Raw genomic sequence first — 5258 nt, 5'->3', positions numbered from 1 at the left:
GGGCGGGAGCGGCCCGGCCGAGCGCCGGCTCCTCCTCCCCCGGGCTCCCCCCGCCGCTCCTCCTCCTCCTCCGGCACTTGCTGCGCCGGCAAAACGCGGCGCCGGATCGGGAAGCGCCGCCGCCCCCGGGCACGGCCCGTCCGGGGCTCGCCCCTTCGCCTCCCTGTAGGTGCCCGGGGGGAGCCCCCGCTCCGCTCCTGCCCTGCCTGGGCCCTCCCGGGCTGCCCGGGGAAGAGGTGATGCCCCGTGGTACCCAAAGGGTTTCGTTTGGTTGGGAAAGTCACTGAGACGCGCCCTCTGCGCTGGGGGAGGCCGTGGGTGCCCGCAGCGACCCGCATCCAGTCCCGGAGTGGATCCGTGAGTGTCCCCAGTGACACACATCCATCCCGGGGGGGCAGCCGGGGGTGCCCGCAGTGACCCGCTGCCTGTCCCTGGGGTGCAGCCGTGGGTTCCAGCACTGCAGCAGGTGACTCTGCTTGCAGTGGGATGTCCACCTGGACACAATTCCTGATGGATGGAGGCTGACAATTTTGCTGGAACCTTCACTTACCAGGAAGCACTTGGTACTCGATCCTATTTGTATAACTCTTCAACACTTAATGACCGCTAGGGATAACTCCTTGTCTCGTTTAATGTCCACGTTTATTCCGCTGTTGACTTTGGATACTTAACCCTTGGTGGCACAGACCCTTCTGCGAGAAACCAGAGGCAAAGAAATGCCTTCCAGGACGTGAGGGAAGCGCAGGGGGTGAATCAGCCCAAAGCCCAAACTACCCGGGACAACATAAATGGGGAAAAACAAACCCTAGATGTGGGGATGGGGGCAGGGGGAAGAGGATCCAGCTGCACACAGACTGTGCTCTGATATGCCAGGTGCCATATATTTCTTTCAAAGAAGCAACAAGGGGGTCGAGGTTGATATTGTACATCCACAGATAGGAGAGGGGTTAAAATATTTCCAGATCACTGAGTTTCTTAGTCTCCTGTTGCTCTTTCAAGTGTCTGTCATGCAGCTTTCTTGAGGGCACTGCATGGATTTTTCTAGGTGAGAGTTCATGGATGAGCATTAAACATTTACACCCTGTTCACACATTTTGATGTGTTGCCCTCCTTAGTACCTGTTAAAACACCTTGCTAAGTGCCCCGGTGCTGTCTGAGAGCATCCGATGGCTAAAACAGGATATCCCAGCTCTGAGTGCTTCCTGCATGCTCTTGCACTGAGGATTAAATCCTATGCAGTGTATTCCTTTCCATTTGTGGGTTTAGCTTTTCATGTCCTTTTTGTTTGGTAAATTACAGGTACTGTTCTGTTGATTATGAAGCATTAGCATAATTACAGTAATTCTGCCAAATGATGCAATGCATGTAAACATGTAATTAGCACGGAGGGACAACACTGAGCAAAGTGATGACAACATGCAATAATGCAAAATGCCTCATTCTCCCGGTCATGTGCAGTGACAGAGGCTTTAGAGCTCAGTGCCTTGATTATTTCTTTAGACAGAGGTTTTGTTAAAATGTTTTGCTTCCTTGCCTCATACTGGAAAGAAAAGCATACAGAGAAAACACCGTACTGCTTTATTCCTCGGGGTGTTTATGTGTGCATGCCCCCCAACGTACTGAATCTGATTTCCTCTGCAATATTCGAACTCCCTGCATTTGATAAAACAAACAAGTGCCCAGGCAGCTGCTCACATTACACTTTGGAACTTTTGAAACTGCCTGAAAACTAGGAACTTTTAAGATAGGGAACAAAGTGTGCTGTTTAGCAGCAGCTACTACCTCTGGCTTTCATTCTCCCCCCTTTTAACTGGGAAAAGGCAGTGGCATTTAGTTCTGGGGACCCAGAAAAGTAATGGCAACACGGGGGCTTTGAAAGCCCCCCCTGTCCTCCACGCCTTCATGGTGCTGACACAGTTTTCATCCTACCCAAGCTGATGAGCCTTCCAAGTGAGCAAAGCCCAGGGCTGTGGCCACAGGGCCAAGGACTGCGGGTGCAGAGCCAGGGGCTTTGGCTGCAGAGCCAAGGTTGGTGGCTGCAGAGCAATGCCCAGGTTAAGCCTCCCCCAGTTCAAAAGTGAGGGGCAGAAGGAGATAGGGAACCTCTGCAGCGAAGGGGGCTGCTTGGTTTGCTCATTTGCATCTCAATCCCCACAATGCTCTTCCGGCTACTCACAGCTATTCCATAGTAGTGCTCTTGGCTGAGATCTGGGAACACGCTCAAAGGGTGAGGCAGCTTTTGGATGCACTGAGCTGTTTTCTGTTTGAGCTGTGAAAAGCAAACATCTTTTCAAGAGAGAACATTCTGAACAGTAATTTTTTTTTTGCATTTACAATTCAGAAAGAGCAGAACTTTACTGAAATCTGGGAGGAAAATATTGTATAATGTCTAAAGGAAACATTAATCCTCTGCAGCAAAGGCTCACACTCCTGTGAAAACAGAAGCTGCTGAGTTACTACTCTGACCTAATGTGGCAGGACTGGAGATACAGGTTCTGGAAACAGCTTCATACACTCAAACACTTGAACCCCAATAAAGCTCCATTGCCTTCCTCAAGGAGCAACTCAAACACGAGGATCTACACAGTCATTTCAGACACTTCCTTCTAAATTCACTTTAAATATTTGCTTGTCACGGCTACAAACCCAGGCACAAACAACGGTGATTTTAAAGGACTTCTAAGGATTTTAAAGAGCAGGAGGAGAACCTGTTGAAGGAGAGATGACTAATTTGCTCCAGTACTCAAATGTGCAGATTTGGGGGAAAAAAAAATCAAATGGTGATTAGAGATGGGCTCAAGCTCAGGTCTGGATTTTCTTCAAAGCCTTGCTGTGTTTACATTACGAGGGACAAACCCCCCTGCCAAGTTTGGACCCAGCCAGAAGGCATAGGAAGGGCGCTTTCAGACGCAGGATTTGGGGTTAAGCACATCTCAGCTGAACATGCAGAGCTGCTTTAAGCAGTGTGGCAGAGCTAATCTGTTGAAAGGTCTCCCTCAAGCCTTGCTGTCCTCAAGGGAACATATATGGGAGAGCTGCAAACTCCTGCAGAGCCGCGCTGCCCAGCCCGTGCGTCCCCGTGTTTTGCAATTTCCAAGCAGCTCCCTCTCAGCTGATTTGTTTTCACGCTGCTCAGCTTGCAGGAGGTGAATCAGGTCCTGTGGTTGGAGAGCAGAGCCCAGGGCCGGTGCGTGGTGTGCAGCCCCTCGCTGCCTGCCAGCAAGGGAAATCTGAAACTTTGAAGGAGGAGGGGGAAGGAGGAGAAGCAGGGTATTTTCTGGGAAGGCAAAGCCATAGCTAACCAGCATGCATGGCAAAGCAGGAGGGAGAAGAGAGTGGTCTAAGAATTCCAGCAAGCCACAGAGAGGACAATAGACAATGAATACAGGAGCAATAGGAAATAAATAGTATTTGTAAGGTAAATCCAGCCGGCAGACAGGAGTGAGCAGAGTAACAAAACACGGAGAGGTTCAGCAGCTGAATGGACAGTGGGAAACCTTTGTGTGTGGTGAGGGGGGACCGTGTTACTTGCTCTCATGAAATTAAAATTAGTAAAGAAAATACACTTGTCCATAATTGCACCCTTCTGCTTATTCCTGTGTGCTTCTGTCAGTACTAAGATCCGAGCATAGTTCCTACTACTCCTAAACCACCACTACTCACATCTTGCTTTTCTTGTTTTTGTTTTTTGGGGTTTTTTTTTGTTTTAAAGGGAAAAGTTTTGGCCTTTGGAATGCAACAGAAAACAACAGACACTGAAAGAAAAATAAGCAAACATTTCCTAGAAGAAGCTAGGATACGCCTGAAATCCAGCCGTAGGACAGCAGGATTCCTGACGGAACCGTGTCAATTCAGAGACCGCATTTTAAAGAGCGAGGCAGCGTTTGAGAAGTGCTGGGAGAGGGGGCGGGGAGCGGAGTTGCCCCTCTGCCTTGGACACAAGGCAGCTCTGACACAAACAGCTCCCACTGAACTGGCAGCTCCCGCCGCACGCACAATCCAGCTTCCGCCTCTGGATGTTTGCGTTGGGATCCCGACCAGCTCCCACCCAAATCGATGGATTTCGCTGTAGGCACCAAAGTGAGACCGAGGTACTTTCGGTCTTAATTGTCAGATAAGCATAAAATCTCTGGGAAAAAAAAAAAAATTATATCGTTATTGGCGCAGGCTAATTACAAGACATAACAGCAAAATAAATAAATGAGGAAAAAAAAAAAAAGTGGAGATGCCCAGACTTGTGCTGTGGCCAAACCAGTAGGTGTACCTAGAGTTACACCTATGGGCTCTCCCTGCACGGGCACTGTGCAAACAAGGAAGCTCCGTGCAGGAGGGAGACTCATTTACCAGGAATACTTCGACACTCAAGGCAAATCAGGAGTGTGGCCAAGGTGTAATATTTTTATTTTATTTTATTTTTTCAAGTTGCTGACAAATAAATTTCTTCTCATGGTCTTTATTTCCATTTCACAGATATGGGGCGGGGTAAGACACGGGACTAACACCTTTAAGCAGGGAGGTCAGGTGTGCTCTCCTGCCCTGTCCCCCAGGGGGGTGAAGCCCCTCTGCCCGACAAGGTAACTTGGCCCAGATCAGAGCTGAATCACCTGCAACTCCATTGACTCTCCATGCTGGCTCCAGAGAGAGACTACACTCCTGGCTACACGACTTTATTTAAATACCTCAGCCAGCTAAAATCCTGCTGATTAGGGAGGCTGAGTGAGGTGTAATCTTGGCCAAGGGGTTTAAGGTGGAGTAAGGATAAAACCTCCTCTCTATCATAGTGCTAAACCCATGGCTTTTGGATATCAAGGACCATTCTCCCAAACCACACAGCCAAGGGCCACAGAATCATGGTTCTGGTGCTTTCCCCTCACCATTCTTCCCCCCTACCCCCCAAACACCTTGAACTGTCAAGTAACCCAGCCTGTGCAGGCAGGAATTTGCATTTTAGTCTTTGCACATCAAACTGAAAAGCAATGAAGGGAACGATGTCTGGACCCAAGCAGCCTATTGAGAGGATCAAAAAGGTAACACAAAGCACAAAAGATGGCTAAGAAACACAGCTCATTTGCCATCCCACACAGCAAGGCTGTCTCAGGACCTGGGGACCCAGGCAGAGGATTTAGTGCCTAAGGCCAGAGACTCCTCTGGGGTACAGGCATTAACTCCTGCTTGCACGACTGAGACTGGATAAAACTGAAGTCAAAACCAAAAAACTCTAAAGAGGCCTCAGCATATTGTTGCTTTGGGGATAGCCC

Source organism: Manacus candei, unplaced genomic scaffold, assembly GCF_025592945.1.
Source record: "Manacus candei isolate 608988 ecotype Guabito, Panama unplaced genomic scaffold, ASM2559294v1 h1tg000047l, whole genome shotgun sequence".
In the NCBI taxonomy this organism is placed as follows: domain Eukaryota; kingdom Metazoa; phylum Chordata; class Aves; order Passeriformes; family Pipridae; genus Manacus; species Manacus candei.
The sequence above is the reverse complement of the archived record's forward strand: the minus strand, read 5'-3'. Positions refer to the sequence as shown.